This window comes from Rhipicephalus microplus, chromosome 4 (genome assembly GCF_043290135.1).
Source record: "Rhipicephalus microplus isolate Deutch F79 chromosome 4, USDA_Rmic, whole genome shotgun sequence".
In the NCBI taxonomy this organism is placed as follows: Eukaryota; Metazoa; Arthropoda; class Arachnida; order Ixodida; family Ixodidae; genus Rhipicephalus; species Rhipicephalus microplus.
In genome coordinates, this window is record NC_134703.1 from 128542399 (window position 1) to 128562924 (window position 20526).

General features: G+C 45.9%; 2 long non-coding RNA genes across 5 annotated transcripts in view; one reads left to right on the forward strand and one right to left on the reverse strand.

Annotated features, from left to right (window-relative positions):
- Positions 1-20526, reverse strand: part of LOC142814606 (uncharacterized) — a 402191-nt gene that overhangs the window by 225493 nt on the left and 156172 nt on the right. The window lies entirely within an intron of this gene.
- LOC142814007 (uncharacterized) lies at positions 16019-17234 on the forward strand. The gene is made up of 2 exons (XR_012894770.1): positions 16019-16192; positions 17144-17234. It is a non-coding gene; the product is annotated as an uncharacterized LOC142814007 (long non-coding RNA).

Genomic DNA, 20526 nt, shown 5'->3' on the forward strand with positions numbered 1-20526 from the left:
AATGTCCGTCCCGACGCTGCGTCGAAATGTGACAGCTTTGTGATGAAGTCAGCCTCGAGGAAGTGGAGTTCACAGACCTGCGCCAAGCATAACAGTGACCTCATTACTTTCATACGAAACGGGCTAATGGGAACTTTGACACGAGCCTGAGTATTTCTGTTCTATTTTACCGCACTGCCCTACCTGAAGCGCGACAAAACTACCATCACCACTCACGATACTCGCTCCGTTCAACAGTAACAGAGCCAGAACACCAGTAATGCGATAGAGCCGGTAAGACAACAAACTTCAGCAGTTTCTCACCTTGGAGTGTATGCTTGGTGTGAAATCCTTTCGCGGAATGGCTTTTATCCAAGACTTCTTCCGAGCTTCATCCTTGGGGAGTGCGAAAACACGCACTTTGGGACCACTGTCATAATTGCCGCGGCACCCGGGAACACAACAACGTCCCATGTCGCACTGATCGATGTGTAATCACATACTCACAAATACAACACCAATAAAATAGGACACGTGGGAACGGACAAAGACTCAGAGCAGTGCGATGCAGCACCAAGCCTAACGCAGTCTAACCAGCGAAGCAGGTGGCGATGAAAGGCAAACCTGTCGTGGCTTGTCCGCCGTTCGGGGTATTTTTAAAAAGTGCGCGGGGTGACCAACACCACCACCTGAGCGACGCGTCCTCGGCCACTGGACAGTCGGACAACTAGCGTGACGTATGCCGTCTGGAGAGAGGGGTATGAACGGGCCTTGTGAATAGTCTATGTGGTGTTGCTTCAGGTGGGATAATGGAGAATGAAAGAAATTAGGTGACACAAAACACGCACGCCAGGGTTGCCAGCAGTAGGATAATTACTTGCGGGTATTTTGGGAGTTTTTCGGCCAGAGTAGGGTATTGGGGCAGTGACATAGAGTAATTTCAATGTTTTGGTCGTCATTGCACTTATTCGTGAAAGATGCAGAAGACCCACGCGACATATCCGACGGTTACATTCCTGGAAAGTTCCAAATTGGAATTGTTTCAAATTCCAATGTCACCAACACAAGAGACGAAAGATAATACGTCAAACATCTTTGTGCTTTCTTTATTTATTTTTTTGAGATCTTTTTTCTCTGTCGTTTCCAGCCTGTTCGTTGCGTAGAGAGGATTCTCAACTTTGCGACGGTGGTCGACTTCACTAATTAAGGCGAAAGCTTTTGATGCTTCATCATACACAAAGAAATGATTGTCGGTGTCAACGCGATTGTTGCGAAAAATCTTTACTGTATAACAACGAACGTGACCTCACGAAGTCATTGTACTATATGACACATTGCCAAAATTTTCATATCACGAAGTAATTGTGACGTCACTGTGACACCACAATGAGACGTCAAGTGATGGCTTGATCAGATATCATCATCGCACCGTCATTGGTGGGCCAATCCCGGGTGCACCCCATAAACCTCCCGTACGCCGTTCCAATAACCCAAAATGCTAGCCTATGGAATCTTTTCCGTAAGAATCTTACGGAAACATGCGAAATTATTAGGGAGTTTCCGAATAGCGTACCACGAAGCTTTGCGTTTTGGTCGCAGTCACTGCGCATGCGTCGTAACGCGAATCGCCGTTCGCGTTTGCGCGGTTCACCCACGGAAAATTCGAAATAGCGTGCGGCCCGCAAGACCCGCAAAGCCCGTTTGCGGTGAGCCAGCGTGCTGTAAGCGTGCGTTAGCGTTTGCGTGGGCAAACGCTCTTCGAAATCTTATATGGCACCCATACGCAAACTCTATACGCCCGGTACGCCCACTAACTTTGCGGTATGGTATTCGAAAACTCCCTATTGAAATCGGAGATGCGGAACGTTTCAGTGGGGTACATCTCAAGATTGTAGAGCGTACATTAACTGTATACGTTATGATTGTCACACGGCGCTATTCCCAGGTGTATAGGGTAAAACATATATGGTATAAAGAAAAGTTGTGTAGGGAAAAGTTCGGCAATATTGACCGTGGCGTGGGGTGTTTTTGCTAAGATTGGTTTACAACACTCACGCACAAAGGAACGTGAAATGTTATATACATCATTAAAAATATTGGCAAAGCCTTGGTGTATGTATCCTGCGTGAATATCTTGAGATCTCTGAAGCAGCCATAGAACCAATAAACTGCAATACTTTTCGAAAATTTCTTAAATCAAATGCTCAAATCACATGTTCACAATTTACGTGTGGCTCGATCTGCACCAGAAATAGGGGTACACATACGTTATAGGCCTATACAAAAAGGCATATGTGCGTAAAGCGACAGGTATATGCAGTGTAGCGAGCTTTAGTGTGCAGTTCCCGTGTGAACTTCCTTCCACGTAAATTATATTTCAGTACTACGAGCGATATCGCAATCGTTTTTTTTTTCACAGTGCATGATATCCGCAACCGTTTCCGCTTGCACATACGGTCGAGCGTAAGCCTAATGTGTGTGTCAAGGTGCCTCCCAGAAGTTCATCAGTGGTTTTTAAAAACTACGAACCTTAATTTGTTGCGTGCTTCAACAAACCTGATGCGTTTCCGTGGAACACCCAAGGGAGAATACCATAGGAAGCCAAAAGGCTGGTAGGTTAACAAGGAAAGTGCATGGTGGACTTTTGCTAATTCAATGCTCAAGATAATAATAATAATAATAATAATAATAATAATAATAATAATAATATAAATACTACTACTACTACTACTACTACTACTACTACTACTACTACTACTAATAATAATAATAATAATAATAATAATAATAATAATAATAATAATAGTGGAATATGTATGGAACGGTAGCGCCGCTAGTTTCTGCGTCGGCCGTCGCGTTCACTTCTGAAAGCAAGCATAGAGTAGCGTAGGCTTACTATGTTACTCTATGAAGCAAGCATCTATGCGGAGCTGATGCATCGCGGGTAACTTCGACGGCGATGGTGGCGTTGGCGACGGCAGGATGCGGGCCTAAGGAGCAAGGAGGTTTAAAAAAAAACTTCCTTGCTAAGGAGCTTGGCTCCTAAAAATTACATGTACATAGGATTCGAGGGCCTAGGAGCGATAGATAAGCTGTGTAAGTGAAGCTACTTATGTGTAACATCACGTATGGACTATTACGTGAACCATCATGTGGATCATCGTAAGGACAATCAGCCACTGTCCTGGACGGAGTGTTGGAGAGCGATCCACTTTATAACTCAAATCGAGGGCAAGGGCAGAATAAATATTCGGTGATTTTAATTTTATTTTTGATGCCGGATGCATCGCTGGCTGCCTGTATTAAAAAAAAAAATCAACGTGAGTGCTTTGCAGATAGCTTTGCCTGCCTTTCTGAATGTAGTTATGGCAGTGAAGCACTGTCGGTATATTGTAGCGTTTTACCGTCACAAGACATTAATATACGCTTAATGTGGTAACTTTAAGGACAACTGTGTTGCGCTGGCAATTTTAATAGGAAACTCGCGCTTTGCCTATAGCAAGAAAGGACAGTTACAATGTACAATTCACCATAAGGAAAGCTAGGTGGCGCGCACTACGTGTGGATGATGCTTTGTTTGTACGAAACAACTCTGAAAATGCTTTTTTGTCCTCTTTGCCAGAAAACTGCACTAAAAATCTTTCGGTGTTTTCCCCAAGAATTTCTTGACAGTCCTTGGTTGAGTTTCACTTCCTGACCCGCTGTTGCGAAGTGAAACTTAAGAAACATACGTAGAACCATTACGCTAAGCTGGCAGACTGACGGCTCCTGCTCGCCTTCGGTGCAATTTATATATGAGAACTTTTTGTTTTGCACTCTTGCACCGTCGGAGCGACGTGCTAGTAGAATGGCAGTAACAAAAAAGTGCAAACACCGGTGTGATTGCTGCGAGTAAATGCACCCTCATTAGGGCCAGGTGCTATGCGAGCGACGAAATTAAAATTCGAACTTGGAAATGAGGGGCGCTTGATTTCGGTCTAATGCTCACGGCGGTGTCCTTTTCTTCCGCCACCTTTTTGTCCGTTCTTAGACCCTACTGGCTTACCTCTTTTTCAACATTGTACGGGCGTACACTTGATAGGCGACGTCCACCTTTACTTCCGCATACTCTTCTTTCTTTTCTCTCTCTCTCTCCTTCTTCTTGCCTTTTCACTCCTGACGACTTTCGAATGAGGCTTTTCTTGTTGCTCCAAGCGGTGAGTAACTTTTAACGCCCGAACCCGGCGCAAGAAGAAGTATAAGCCACGTACGAAACACAAACGAAAACGCAACACAACGAACGAGAAAAAAAATCGGTCGCGAGAGAAAGAAGGTGTATGAGTGGCTGTTTGTGCGTGTGTGCCCCATTAAACCCTCGTTTCCTGCCAGCGCTAATGAGCGGTGGTGGCGGATTGCCACCCCCCCCCCCCCCCCCCCCCGAACCTTCACGCGAGTTCGAAGCGTATGCTTCACCGAAACCCTCCACACACAAACGCCCGGAATACACGAGTACACACCTCTCGCCTTTCACACCCAGCGCCCTCTTCTGGGCAGCCTGACTCCAGGCCCTGCGGCATAGCCGCACCGGGGCCTCCAACGCAAGCGCAAACTTTCACGCGGGAGCAACGCAAGAGTGACACGAAAAGAATGGAACGCACGTGCGTGGCTACAGGGCCAAGAAGAGGGGGTCCTTCTCTGATGCGATGCTTAGCCATGCTCGCGTGGTTCGCGCAACTTTCCGTTCGTGCTTGCGTACGTACGCTTTCGCGTGTATGTGCGAACGTGTGCGTGCGTGTGTATGTGGCGCGTGTACTGCACTGACGCAGAGGCTCTGCAGGCGGTTCGGATCGGGAGCGGCATTGCGCGCGCCGGATGAGATAATCGATAGGCGAGCACGGGCCTCGGTTTTTCTTTTTTTCCTGCGCCTGCAGGACGCGACAATGGCCCTGACGAGAGTTTAACCAGCGCCCGCGGGCCATCTCGGGCGTTTATGCGGCTGCTACCCCGCGGGAGGGAAACGAGAAAACAGGCACACGGTCTCCCGGGAGGTGAACGTTTCCGCGGTTTGGTTAGGTGGGCGTTTTTTTTTTTTGCTTTTTTTGCGGACCTTGTTCCTTGACTGCGCTTCAATCGTTTGGTTAGTCCTGTCTCTGCACCGCTCTCTTCTCTTCTGGGAACTGTTGGTAACTGATCTGAATACTATAAAGAGGGGACGAATGCAGGATACTCGTTCGTTTAGTTTCGTTGAAGGCATGACAATCGTAACATGGGCACACTTATCACGCGAAATGTCAAACTCAGTAACTAACACCCCTGCCTGACCTCGAAAGTAAAGAAGTGTTTTCGTGGACATAGTTGACTCAGGTTTTGCGCAAAGCTTGCATCGTCTAAATTAGGTAACACTACTAAGCGATGGCTTCATCGAAACACACACAGACACACACACACACACACACACACACACACACACACACACACACACACACACACACACACACACACACACACACACACACACACACACGCACACACACACACACACACAGCCCACGGTGGAACGGGCGTCATTTATGTGCGAGGCCTCATAGTTAGCCGCCATTTTGTGAGTTCTCTCGAGTATGTGTACTTGAAGCACATGAGCCCGAATAACATGAACGCCCTCCATTAAGAGCTGCATGCGTGAGCAGTTGAAGAATGGGTACTTAAAACATGAAAACATTGTTTGCTAGCACATCCTTTCTGCATATTGTCGCCAACATATGTGTTGTACACACATGCTGACTCTGTGGTAGCGAGTTCTAACCACATGTGTTCGCTGAAAATTTTCCTAAATTTATTCCGGATTGTCATACTTGTACATCGATGGTGCATCTAATAACATGCCCGCGAAATCTTCAAAATGCTGGTTAATTAAAGCCAGAACTGATCTCTCTTTTTCGCCAAAATTGTTGTAGGCTTGAGGGGCATTGGGAGGGGGGGGGGTAGCTTCCCAGTTACGCTACAAGAAATAACTTGTAGTTATGCCTGCGGAAAAAACAAACAGCTTTACCGGAACTAATGAATGCTTCTCTAATGTTTCAGCAAATTGATTAAGTAGAGCGCTGTGCCTCTTGGGAAACGTCTTTAACATGTTGCAGCTGTGAGCACTCTTCCAGCAGCTGCCACATTCTGAAGTCGGTTTCATGCTGCTGCTGCACATTCTGAAGTCGGTTTGACAGACCCCATCACGATAAAACAATGCACTTTTGACTGTCTCGTCTAGAACGCAGGTAAGCCATATCGTCTGTATTCAACAAACAAATTTGTTTAAATAATGTATACGCACAATGCTGCAGAATTGGCATGAATTACTCAAGAAACTTGGACGTTTCCATAAAAGTTTATTTTTTTTTAAATTCATAAAACATCTTAGCGGAACAATATAACCAGCAGCATTTAGCACACAGAGAAGCGAGCAAATTTGACAGAGCAAAAGCAGCGTACATGATAAGGTTGGAAAGGGATAAATATCTGAGTAAAACGTCTTGCAGCTCCCGTGTCTAACCGAAGAGGGACGGCTTTAAGCTTTCCCATAGTAGAGTACCTAGTACTATAAAGTGTTAACGCACTTTTTCTGAATATACCAAAGGCTTTTAGTGGACAGCTCAGTGATCTCCCATAGTTGAGTACGAAGTAATGATTGATTTGTGGGGTTTAACGCCCCAAAACCACCATATGATTATGAGAGACACCGTAGTAGAGGGCTCCGGAAATTTTGACCACCGGGGGTTCTTTAACGTGCACCCAAATCTGAGCACACGGGCCTACGACATTTCCGCCTCCATCGGAAATGCAGCCGCCGCAGCCAGGATTTGAGCCCGCGACCGGCGGGTCAGCAGCCGAGTACCTTAGCCACTAGACCACCGCGGCGGGGCTGAGTACGAAGTACTCGAAATCGTTAAACATTTTGTCTAAACACATATTCATGATGCGCGCAAATTTTCTCGACGCATGCTCGGAGCCAACCAGTTTTACACGTTTCACATTTTCACGCCCATCACATCACAAAATGGTTGTTTGCGAATCAGTGAACGCCGAAGTTTAATAAGAGTAATCTTTCTACTACGATTAACATGGTGCTTATATATAATAGCCCCAGCATCGCACTCTGCTGTACACTCGATGGTATACATAGTGGAGTGTGATGGCGTACGTGGGTGCCGATTCATTGCGCACCAGCTCAAATCGTGTCCATTTGTTGTGAACTTCTGCAGCTTACTTCTGACTTCATTTCCGTATTACAGAGTCATACACCAGTATCGACGTTTAAATGCTTATTAATTTGAACAGAAACTGTAATAAACTTGTTTTTGACATCGAGAAGCAGCAGCTGCTTGTCCTATTAGGAATAACAGTTGGTTTCTATATGCAGTTACCATCTAAAAGCAGGAACTAATCGGTCACTCCCACAAAGGGAGTGACTCCAGCTTTTGCACCCCGATCGAATTCCGGCCTCTGCGGCCGCATTCTCGATTGAGGTAAAAATGCTTGAGCCCCGTGTGCTCAGATTAGGTGCACGTTAAACAGCCCCAGGCGGTGGAAATTACCGGAGCCCTCCGCTACGGCGTCTCTGATAATCATATGGTGGTTTTGTGACGTTAAACCCCGACAGCTCTTATTCACACTTGTCCCCCGACATTTCGTCCCTTAAAACAACTGAGGACTCGCAGTTCGTCCTCAGACAGTTACTCCCGAAAGGATGAACGAATCGTTCATCCTTTAGAGAGTAATGGTTGTAGCAATGCAGTTCTCCCCCCCCCCCCCCCGAAGGTCGAACCTCACTCCCATTGTCATGCTTTGCGGCTTAGAATGTATATGAAAAGATACGGACGATAGGCTGAACGATTTATTGGTTGATTGACATAACGCCAAGATGTCGAGGTATACCAGAAGAGAAACGACATAGGCCACTGCAGAAAAAATTCAAATTTACTTTGAACGCTTAGGTACTTTGCATAAGTACTTTGAGTATACGTCATAATAGGGAAGACGCAGCATCAAACTGAAAGTGAACTTAGCGCTCAGCTTTAGGTGTCACGGCAAGTTAACTGTGGCAGTGGCTATCATGAGCAGGAAATGCTTATTGTTTAACGTTCGAATCCTGGCAGCATTTCAACGTAGGCAAAATATGTGTGGTTCATTTACTTAGACTTGAACTCACGTTAAAAAAATCCAGGTGGGCGAAATTTTCGGAACCCTCCACTCCAGCGTTTCTGATAACCAGAAGCACCTTTGTTCTTCATGCATGTTCATCATCATGTGAGTTCTTCACCAACCGTTGTAGGAACTCAGCTAAACCTTGATCTGCGCCTCAGGTGTGGTCGTTTCGACGTGTCCTCGGGGCCCAATAAATGTCGCGTTAATTGGTGTGTCACGATATCGGGATTTTCGAACGTAAAATTACAACAGATAATAAATAAAAGCACAGGGAGCGGTAAACGTATATAACAAGCACACCACCACGAAGACGTTGCCACTAGAACACAGTATCATTTTTAAGCGACATACGGCATAGAAAAAAAAAAACCATCTATAGGTTTAAAAAACAGCGACTAAAATGACAAATAGAATACGACTCGAGGAAGTGGGCGACGTAAAAATTGTGTCAGTGAGGCCAAAAAAATAATAAAAAACGTATTAAAGACGTGCAATGGTTGAAAGTAAAGGCGCCGAAACATGAAAGGGCTGAGCGCGTCACACAAAGACACAGTAAAAGGTGAAGAAGAACCCGAAGGGTGGCACCCTTCGGTAAACACAATTTTTCTCTCCTCTATCGAGCTTCTCATCTTTTCACTCCTTCTCTTTTTTTTTTTTCAGGGACTTGGTTGTCGGAGACAGTGAAGAATCACGGATGGCGGAAGCGTGGAATCTATAACGCGATAAAAAGCGAGTAAGCATACAGGCGAATAAGCCGCAAAAAAAAAAAAAAAAAATGCCGTGAATCAAGCTTCTTGTTGTTCCAGTGGAAATAAAGTAGGAAGAGGTTTTGAGCCAAAAGGGGGTGGAAAGGGACAGAAAGGTAGAAAAAGGCAGCCCGCGTACGTTTACCCTTCGAAAAAAAGGGTGGAAGTGCCAGGAAGAGAGAAGACGAAGAGATCGGAAGAGGAAGAAGAAAAAGTAGTCAAAAATACCAGAGAGAAGCTCTAGTGCGCGAGTCCGGATAAAATGAGGAACTGGTCCCTCTCCCGTCTTCCACCAAACAACGCCAAGTTTCTTTATCGCGGGAGGCCCGAGTAAAAATGGGGATGAATCGGAGAGAAAAGTTTTGAGATTGAACGCCCGGTTCCTGGGATTGATAGAAAGAGGAGGAGTCAGAAAAAAAAGGGGGAGGATGGAGGAAAGATACACCAAGCAAATGCACGAACCTCGGCCTACAAAGAAAGAAAGAGTCGTAAAGATGGAGAAAAAAGAAATGCAGGGGTTTCAGTGTGTTTGGGTATGCGACGAAGTGTTTTTGTGCCTGTGTTTGAGGGGTAAAGGCGAGGCGGACGTATAGGAAAACACACACGCACAAGTTCGTAGTCTTGTGCACATGCCGAAGGGGCAACGCGGCGTTGCGAAGAGAGGGGAAGAAGTGAAAACGAAGTGAAACAAATTAAAATGGTGGAATACTTCCGAAAGAAGACTGCTCAGACAGCGAGGAGCACTATGGAATGAATACATGGACATAAAATGCAAAAACAAAGTAGAGGTTAAAGGAAAACATTCCGGAGCAGAGGAAAGAGGTGCTATTCGTCAGGCTAAGAAAGGGGCGTTTCTCTCGGTTCCATGTAGCCGACTGTTTTTTCTTGCTACTCGGTGCAGCGAACACATACAACCCGAAGAAGAAGAAGAGGCAAATAACACTAGAGTCGCAGCTATCGAATCAGCTGCAGACGAGAAGAGGAAGATGAGGAAGAAGGGGAGAAACGGCAGAAGAGGCGAAGCGTCACAGTCTTGCGAAGAAGGCGGCGTGCTGCCTCCTCGAGCATGTGTGGACGGGACGAGCAACGGGATCAGTCTTGCGAGGAAAAAGGCTTAGGGAAACTTTACGGAGTGGGATATCACTTAAGGAAGCTCGGTCATGGCGACCGTCGCGATAGGTCGCTGACAAGCAGTGACGCTTGACAGAGAGACCAGGCGAGATCCTGAAGATTTACTCTATTTTGTTTTCTTTCAAAGAAAGGCTGTATATATATATATATATTTTTTTTGAGAGACAAGGAACCAGGAGGAAAACTGGGTTACGGGGTGGAAGATTAAATGCGAAAAAGTAAACACAGAAATATGCTGTAACGGGACGCATATCAGGAATTCAGGATGCGAAGTCTGTGTAGACGATGGGGAATTCCGATTCACATCCGTATTGTTGAGGGAGAAACAATAGAAATCCTACTTTAAAAAGGTGATCGATATCGCAGACGTGCCACCTGCACCGAAACTCTTCATATCTGTAGCTTTGCTGGTAGTATTAAAATGCTTAGAAAAATGCATTCTTTCAAGACAGAAGCCAAGGATCTTGAGATGTTTCACTCGGGTTCATTCAAAATAAACCTTACTTTTTTGTTTGATTTCTCTCTGTAGTGGAATTTCTCGCTTACAGTTTGCCTCATCTTGCATGGAGTATGCCAGCCAGCGTCCGTAGGCCACTCAGCTGTCGAAAGCTTCAGACGTTCTTATGGGCTAAGTGATGCTTCAAATGAGGAACCTAATATAACTTTATTATAACACATGAAACGTGTACGAGCCTCACCCCTTAGCAACGCGAGAGGCAAGTGTGCGTGCTCGAAAATCCGCTCACATAAACGGAAGACATGGTCATGTACGCCGACGAAGCCAATAACAAAGGGCAGGCAAGCGTATGCCTTCAGCACCGTAAACATCCGAATGGTAGAACGTGCCGCAACCACATTAAAAGCAACAGATACAGATACTGTAGAAGAGGTGACAATAGTAATTGCAGCCACCTATGCTATAGCTCCATAGATTGCGTCAGGATCTTAGGAAGCCTGCAATAGCATGGAAAGGTTACATGATATGACTGAGAACATGGACAGCCTCTTTACGTATGATTATATCCTCGAACTTGCCTATCCCTCACCCGGAATTTGCATATATTATAGGTGCCGACACCCTCGCCTGTGTAGGAAGCAATGAAGCAGCCTATACTGTAGCTTGAGAACGTGTACTCTCGAGATATAGCTTCGCTATACGTAGCCGACGTTGGATTTAGAGACTTCGCTCCTATACCGTAAATATACACTTATGCATATTGGCAGACCACATAGTTGGATCTTTAAAGAATTTATTGCTCTTCACACGCCCACCTCTCGAAGGAACACGTGATGTCTTTCAGGCTGTTAACAACCGCTTTCCCACAAGGCACTAACTATCCTATAACCGCTCAAAACTTAACAAACGTCAACACCGATACCGCCACAAACTAAACACACTGTATTAATACAAGGGAATGCGACATAATGCCCACATCGAGTAGGTGACTCACCAGGACGATCATGCACTAAACGACTTTCTACACTGGTGGTCTTCCTGCTGGCTTCATTCTTCACCAAAACTACAAGGCAGTCATAGTTGATATATTGCCTAAGTTCAATGATTATATCATCTTCGCATTAGCATGCCGTAATCAAACTACATTCTCATATCGGGTATGCATGACTTTTGGAAAACATTCTTAAAGGGCCACTCACCAGGTTTGACAATTTTGAGCTGACAAGCGAAAGGCGTAGACGAGGCGTAGACGTCTGCCAAGCTTTGCAACGCTACGCGCCGCGAAAATGTGTCAAATTTCAAGATGAAAACTACTCCCCCTTCCCTCTGCCGGCGCACGCGTAGAGAATGAGGGCATGACGTAGGCGTAGGAATGGCCCTACGTACACGGCGATTCGCTCGCAGGATTTCAAGCTGGACGGTTGTGCCCTCGCGATCTCCGACTTCAGCGTAGCTCCCGCCGACTGGTTCGCCCTCCGCGGTCTCCTGATGCCGTGTAGCTCTCGCATTGTGGCACCCCGCCCTTGGACTGCTTCGACCGGATCCCCACTTTCCTATCTCCTTCTTTTTCCTCTCGTTGGCTGTCTTCTTCTGCTTCTACTTTCCTTCTATCCTTTTTATCCCTCCTTAACCCCACCCCTATAAGGCACTGCGCCGTGTCGCCTGAAGGCAGACAGAAATTAGGTGCCTTTTTCCTCTTCATTGTAACCACTACCACCACGTACACGGCAATGCAGTGACGTTGGTCCTCTACGTAGACGAGTCTGCTCTGACGTTTTCAACAGTATACCACGTGACATGGCAAAAATTATTTAACACAACATGCGTAGTTTATGTATTTGTTGCTATAAGATATTAATAAAACTTGAAATAAATAATGAGACAATAAAAAAATGTGCGCGTTTTTCTTTCATTTTTTTCCCGTGAAATGCTACGAGATGCGGGGCTAATGTGCCAGCGTTTCGCGTGCGTTCGTGTCCCCGCGGTCAGCGCATTTAGCAGACCAAGGAGGATTTTAGAAAATTGCTGGAGTGGAAATGATTGCGCATAAGTGAAGCCGTTCCTCGGGCAAGATGGCGGCTGTGTCGGCCATCTTACTAGGGGCATGATAAAGTATCAGCGTGCAGCGATTAAGAACGAAGCGTTTCCCTCGCACGCCCAACGAGTTTGATGTGGGAACTTTTTCGCGTCACATTGTGCTCCAGGTGCGTCTTACAGTTACTAGTTACTAGTGAGCCTCTAATTGGAAGCAAAGTTCTTCAAAGATTCATTAATCCATACTCGTTTCTGTGTGTTACTTTATCGGGAACAACTATCCTTTAATATAGAAGTAACGTAGCATTTACATAACATATCAAAACCACTTGATCTTTAAGTTAGCACTGTCAGAAAAAAGCATGTTGCCGCCATCTTGGCAGTGGCAAAAGTTGGCTTCACTTCTGCTGGCAAGTCATTGCGGGAGCTTCCACTCCAGCAATTTTTCTTTAATCCTCTTTGGAGCAGACGACCGCCATGGAACGCTTCTACGCGTTCCATGGCGGTCGCACACTCATCGTGCTCATCTACTCTACCGCGTCTAAGCCAGCGTTTCCAAACCATCCCGCAGAAACATGCAGAAGACCACAAAATAATGCTGGTCAACAAAGCAACGCTGCTCACGTGCTCGGGTGTTGGACTTGTTTGGGTACGTCATGGGCGCGTCATGCGCACGTCGCCTCATGGTGGGATGCTGGAGAGGGTGGGGAAGAGATTTGGCTTGCGAAGGCTACGCGGAGGAGCGGCAAGGGTGTCGAGCTCGCCTCCTCTCACCCCCGTTTCGCGCCGCTTCAAAAAAAAAAAAAAAAAAAAACTGTTTTCTCCGCTCGTAATGAACTGATTCAAAAAGTATTGTGGCAAAACGTTCCTCATCGGACACCCAACAATTTCCACTGTCAAACTAAAATTCGGTATGGGGCCTGGTGAGTGGCCCTTTAAGTATATTCAACGATGGCTGTTACGTATATAGATCAACGTTCTTCACCCAAATTTTGATACATGTTCAGAATTGGATGCTTTTATATTATACCGTAGAAGTCACTGAGTTGTAATTTCCCCTTCTCAATTACATCCCAATGTTAAAAAGGTCACGCAACCGAACCAACGCTCTGTAAATTGCGATGTTATCGTGCATAAACAAAACCGTGTGCCATTATACCAAGACATCACCGTTTTCTCGCGCCTCTGTTCGACCTTGGCGTGCCAGAAATATGTCAGCCGTACGAACGTTGGCAAGGCGCGCGCATAAAACAAAACAATAGGGAAGGGATCGAAGCAAAACGGCTATAAAAAAGGGAAACGGTTGTCGCGGTTGGGACCCCGGGAGCCGTGTTCGGCCCCGACGAAACTTCTTCCGCGGCGCCCCCGTTTTGGGGAAATGCAGCTGCAAATTCTGTTCGCGGGGCGCACAGGGTGCTGCCGCGGGAGCGAGCAGTGCTTTGCCGGCGACCTGATCGAAGCAGCCGCCCGCCTTTTTTCTTCTCCCCAGGGAGGATAGGGCCGCAGCGAGCGACGTGGATGGGCGGTGCTCAGCGCGCGGCGCTGCAGCAGGGCCTCTCTGTCGCGCTCAGCCTCCTTCTCGCCACATATTGATCAACGGCGCCGTTCCGTGTGTACATTCTCGGGCACCGTGCCATATCTCGCGGCACCCTTGAAATAATCGAAGCATGGCAAAAAGAGAGCGGCTCACGCCCCGGGAGAGCAGAAGAGAGCCCGGTGCACTGGTGCCCGGGGCTTCACTGTCCCGCGTGTCTGGAAGGGTGATGGCGGGGGTGGAGGGGTGCAGCGACGTCGGAGAAGGAGAAGAATCCGGGTCAGGGAGAATCTCGGTTAAAGGCCATCTCCATCTCGTAACCCTCACCCGCTTCCACCTCCTTCGCGAGTCCCCGCCGCGCGCCGACCGAACACGACGAAAGAGCTCGGCGCTATCTGACTACAGGGGGATTCATCATCGGCACGCTAGAGGGAGTGGAGGGATCGGGTTGAGTAGGGTTGGGGGAGAGCGTAAGTATACACACCCTTTCCCCTCTTCCTCTCTCGGCTCATGACGCAAAAGCGTGGAAGCGCGTGCGTGTATGTGTGTGTGTGTAAACAGCCGAGTGGTAGTTGCGCCATAACGCGGCTTTCAAAATTGCGGAAGTCCGGGACACTGGTCGTGTCGAGTGCCGTAGACGAACGAATCAGCATTTTTTCACGTGGCACCGGAGAGTATAAACAATAAGAACAGGCGTAAGTGTTTTTGATCGTTCGTTTAAGGTACAGTATGTGGTGACCGAGCCAGCGCTGCTACATCAGTCATAAGAGTTGACGCCAAGAATGTGCTTGTCGTCGTGTTTGCATGTCGTCCCTCTCCGTGGGGATTCAGACGGGAGTCCATTTTTGCTTCCCAGTGGCGCTGTGCTTGCTGATATTTATATCAAGTGCTTATCATAAATGTCGACGCACACAAACTCCGATTTTTCAGTTAGGCACGCCAGCGATAACAGCAAGCGTTACGAAGCGCCACCCAAAAGTGCCGTTATCATTTCTACTGAAGGAAAATGTGCAGGTTTACGCAGAACACGCTTTGTGAGTATAGTATTAGTAAGATGAGCTCTAAAGTAACGAGTGGCTGGTTTGTATCATTTTAGTTTCAATTTTAGATAAAACGACGTTAATTATGCCTCCAGATTTGTTTTATGATGAAAACCACCAAAAGTTAGAGCGGGAAATGTTGTTACGGAGATGAAGTTAAGGAAGACGAAAGGCAGAAGAAGCCAACAAGGCGCGTGAGTGTGTTAGTGCGCCATCTCGACTCTTGCGTGTGTTTTTCCCAGTATACTTCTTGTATATACGCCACCGACACCACAGCATATTGGTGGAGGCGCTAGGTGCAATGTCTTTTGCGTTTACAGTATCTTTGATTATACCTCACTTTGGAAGACTGGACAAACATTCAAATTGTAGATCTTGAGTGCAGCTGTGCAATCACCACTGTTTATGCGCGAGAGAATTATGCGAAAACTTCATATCGGGACGAAAGAAAGAAAGAAAGAGAGAAAGAAAGAATGAAAGAAAGAAAGGAAGAAAGAGAGAAAGAAAGAAAGAAAGAAAGAAAGAAAGAAAGAAAGAAAGAAAAAAAGAAAGAAAGAGAGAAAGAAAGAAAGAAAGAAGAGCCCTAATCTGTGTTCAATAAAATGTTTTCATAACAAGGGCGACTGGTGGTCAATGACGATGGTGAACGTGGATTACCGAAGGTACACTGTAAAAAGTACTCATCATTTTGATGGCCATTTCTTTATCATTTTTGACAAGCTGCCGGCGTCAAATGGAGAAAACAACAAAACCGCCGTCAACAGTAGTGGAGAGAGAGAGCAAAGAGGAGGCGAGCAAGAACCCACGGGCACTTTGGTTGGTTGGTTTCCGTACGGGATACGTCACGGGGCGTCACTCAACACGTGTTTTAGTTGTCGGCTTGCCGTCTCTCTCTACCACTTCTCCCCGAGCCGCCGTCACCGCCATTGCTACCGCGTATTTTTTTTTGTCTACATGTCTTTTTGTTGAATTGCAGAAACCACGTGCGCGTTGCGGTTGTGCTCACTTGATTGAATTAGTTTGCGTTTTGGAGGCGACACATCGTTGAAACCGTGTTCCAGAAAGCACAGCCCCGAAGCTAATGCACCTGCAAAAGGTGAGTATTCTTTCCATGCTTTCATTCTTGCAAAATTCTTTGCTGTGCTCGTGACGAACATCGCAAACGCACGTCTCAGACCGACTCTGCTTTGACTCGTCGGACACTCGGTTGTAGGTTCTGCTTATGAGCACTTCGGGCGTCGTGACGAAGATGATCGCGGGACGACTCTTTGTACTCGCGACCACGCATTACGCACTTTGGAACATCGGGCACCACGGCCAGCGCGTCTGCTGCTCGGAGTCGTCACTAGGCCTAACTCCACCCACGGCGCCGACGCGCAAGACGAACTTCGAACTTTGTGGGCAAGACCAACGCGTCAGCGGTCGCGCGGCAGTGTGCTTCTTCACAAGCAACGAAGCGCATCGCCCACCTGCTCTTCAGTGCAGCAGATGTTCATTTTACGCACGCATCGGCAGCGGACCCTACGGCCAAGCTCGTCGCACAGCGGCACGTGTCGGCGTCCCGAAGTGCGAGACCAAACACGTTGCGCGCCTATTTTCGTCGCCGCACCGCGATGTGCTGGGTAGCGGCATTGTCACCGAATGCCGCTACCAACCACATCGCGTGCCGACTTCCCGGACTACGCGGCCAATCACTTCGAGGTTAATTAAAGCACTGGGCGCAATTTTGCAATTTAGGCACGCTTGGTACCGCGCTTGGTATCGCCGCAAGCTCTTATCAATCATCTGAAAAAATAAAAGCCTCGCAGATAACCGTGCCCGGTACCGGGTGAATGATGAGGCGCCTCACAGGCGAGGTGAACTACAACTTACAAGCTGTGAATTGCTAATGGCAATCGCATTGTTCCTTATGTCTTATGCTCCTTATGTATTTATGTAAGTACAATTTTTTGTACTTACATAAAGCACTTAGTGTGTAATTTTGTGCAAACTCAACATCTAGGTAGTAAAGCTTTTATTAATCATCGTATTACATTTCGTTTTTCAGGTGCTGCAGTGCCCTTCATGGTGTGGTGGTGACCTAATGCTGCAACAGTATTTCAAATAAATATGCAAGTACATGTGCCAATAGCATTGCAGTATCGTTTGCAGAATCCGCTGTAAGTGAGACACACTTCAGTGGACCATACTGACACAGACATGTAAATGAGGCATGCCAACGGGCATATACTCTGAAAAAAATGGGCCACCAAGCCCACAAACGTTTTTGCAATTGACATGAAACCATTCAGACAGCAGAGCATCCCTGTGTCATATTCAGTGTTCTTATTACACATAAACATGCCAAGTGCCACAATAAAAAGCATCGTCATCTAAAATTAACTGCATGCAGTTAAAGTGATTGCGCAGCCTTGCAGAAGCGACTACCGGGTTGTATACTGTATTGACATGCGAGACACCAAAATGATCGAATGATCGAGAACACCGTCATTTCAAAATGACTACGTGCACTCCCATCGGCGGTGAAGCTGTCATATTGACAACTGGGTTGTATTTCTTTTGACAAGGCGAGCTGTCAAAATGATCAAGAACACTGTCATTTTTATATGACAATATGCTGTGAAATCGACGACTAGGTTGTATTTCATAATGACATGGGAGACGTCAAAATGAAAAAAAAAATGCACCGTAATTTATAAATGACGGGCTGTTGTCACATTGACGTTCAAATGCTTGGAAATAGAGCTGCCAAGATTTTCCCGTCATTTTGACGAGATTTTTTTTAACAGTGTAGCCAGCGAATGTCAAATACGCTTACGAACTAAAATTTAATTGGTGACCAGCTACTCGCGTTACACCAGCCATCAGGAGCTCTCAATTGTTACAGAGTAGGAGTTTGGTAACTAAAGATGATGTAAGAGGTGACGCCGTAGAACACAGAGGTGTGTTCGTCGACGGCAGAGTATCAATGACGGTATCATGTACTGACAGATAAAGTCATTGCGGTTACCACGTCATGCGAAACACATTTGAACGTATGCACCCAATGTGAAAAGTGAGAGAATAGATCAAGAATGACTTCCTAAATGGGCAGCTCTTACTCAGAACCATCGCTTTGTCTTATTGCACTCTGAAGGTTCAAAAACGTCTTAAATGCGCAAGATGGGCATCACGAGCAGTGGTTGTTAAAAATGGGACAACAATTTTGTTCGAGTGATACAGCTCATTACAGCGCAGGGAGATAGAAAGAAAGAAAGCAAACGTACCCTACTCTTTTTACCGAGGTATAGAAACCAAAATCAGTCGCTGAGCAAAGTGACCAAGTTGGGGGGTGCATCCTTACCAGATGAAGTTGAAAAGGTATACATGCGAAGAAACCAAAACGCAGTTTCGAACCAAGCCTGGAACCCTATCAACCGCTGACTATATCACGCAGCTTGGGACACAAAGCGAGTGACGAAGAAAGAAGCCATATCATAGCGGGGAGTGTTAACTGTGCCATAAAAGACTACAAGAAAGCCCCGAGATTGCCTGTGAAGAACATAGCCACATATATAAAATATAACGATTTGAAAGTGGTACAGGCCGATAAAGAAGGCGGATTCGTGGTACTTCCACAAGATTTATTAAGGTCAAAAGCAACCACGGCTATACAGAAACACTTCAAGCTCGTCAAATTCGACCCCAAAGAGCATAAGAAGAAAGCGTTCAAACTAATCAAGGACATGAACCTCGAAAACCTAAAAATGTTAGTAGGCCTTGCAAGTCCGAAAGAGGTTATTTGGAGGCCTTTTTCACCTGCAAGACACACAAGCCTGAGGATCCTTTCAGAGTAAAAGTTTCGGAGAGAACGTCATGGCTGCAACATGTAGGAAGATTTCTTCAGGACAATTTGCAAAAAGAAACGACTTTTCAAGATCCGTTTCTCATTAGAAGCTCCTCCGATTTGGTCTAGGAACTGCGGGAAAGCTGCAATATGGTGGTATTTTCAGTAGACGTTGTTGATCTGTATTACTCCGTTCCTCGTGATGGCCTTATTTTTGGTGTGAAGAAATGTTTTGAAGAACAGGAGGAGCATTTTCAAAATATTATAGGCATGAACTCTGACAATTTTATAACGCTTTTAGCATTTCATCTCAATTCGACTACCATCAAGTTTGATGGGCAGTTCTTAATCCAACGCACCGGCATATGTATAAGTTCATCATTGGCCCCACTTCTTTGTGACATGTTTTTATCTGTTATTGACAAAAGCATTTCAGCTAGCCTTGCATGTGTATGTGTACTTAGAGTGTATCGTTATGTTGACGACTATCTTGTACTTGTAGAAAAAGCTGGACAAATGTGCTTTAATGACAACGTTGAAGTCGTTCTCAACGTATTCAAAGATCACTCCTGGGGGCTGAAGTTCACATTCGAATTGCCTAAAGACAACGGTATCCAGTTCTTAGACATTCGCCTTTCTTTTTCTGATAATGCCCATACTTTCTGGTGCTATCAGCCCAGGAGTGCTAAGAATGTCCTGCTTTTTGATAATGGGCATTCAAAATTAGTAAAAAGAGGAATCGCCACCACGTGTATTCAGCCCACTCTTTAGAAATCATGTGAGCACAAAGGGGAAGTCAGCCTTAAAAACCAGATTAAAAGACTAAAAGATGCTGGGTATCCCAACAACATCATCACGCCCGTTTGCGAAACCCTTTGCAGAAAGTTAAAATAAACAAAACACGACCAAGATAAACACAGAATGACCAAATACCTTTGCATGTTATATACCGTACGTACATAAGAAAATAGCCAGCAGATATGAAATTGTTGTTTTCCACCCCTTGCAAGCTTTCAAAAGTGTGTGTACTAAACACCAACAAAAATAGTCAATTTTGCGCCATCCGTCACGAGAATAGGTTTGCTGAATGTCAATCTAATGTCGTGTATGAGATATTGTTGACATGTGGAAAAGTAAACATAGGACAAACGAGGCAATGCTTCAATGATCGAGCGAGACAGCATTCTTTATATGTTAAGAATGGCTATGACAGTCTCATGTCCGTACATTGTAAAGAATGTAAGTGCAGTCCTATGTTTCATAAAACACTGTTTTTGAAAAAAAGCGACAACAACACATGAAAAAGAGATTTTAGAATCATTTTTTATCAGGAAGGCCAAGGATCAATGCATCAGTACACCCTCACTTATTCTATCCGAAAGAGAGTATTCTTTTCTCAGTTGAGATTATATTATCATGGTCACACATGTATCGTGGCGCTTGACCACTGTTTTTTGTACTCTCTATAGAAGTAGTAGTAGTAGTAGTAGTAGTAGTAGTAGTAGAAAACTTTATTATAAACATAATCCAGGCAGGCTAGAACTCCAGTGCCCCGAGGAATAAACAGGGTGAAGAGCGAAGTCTGTCCGGCAGGGTGGTGCCCC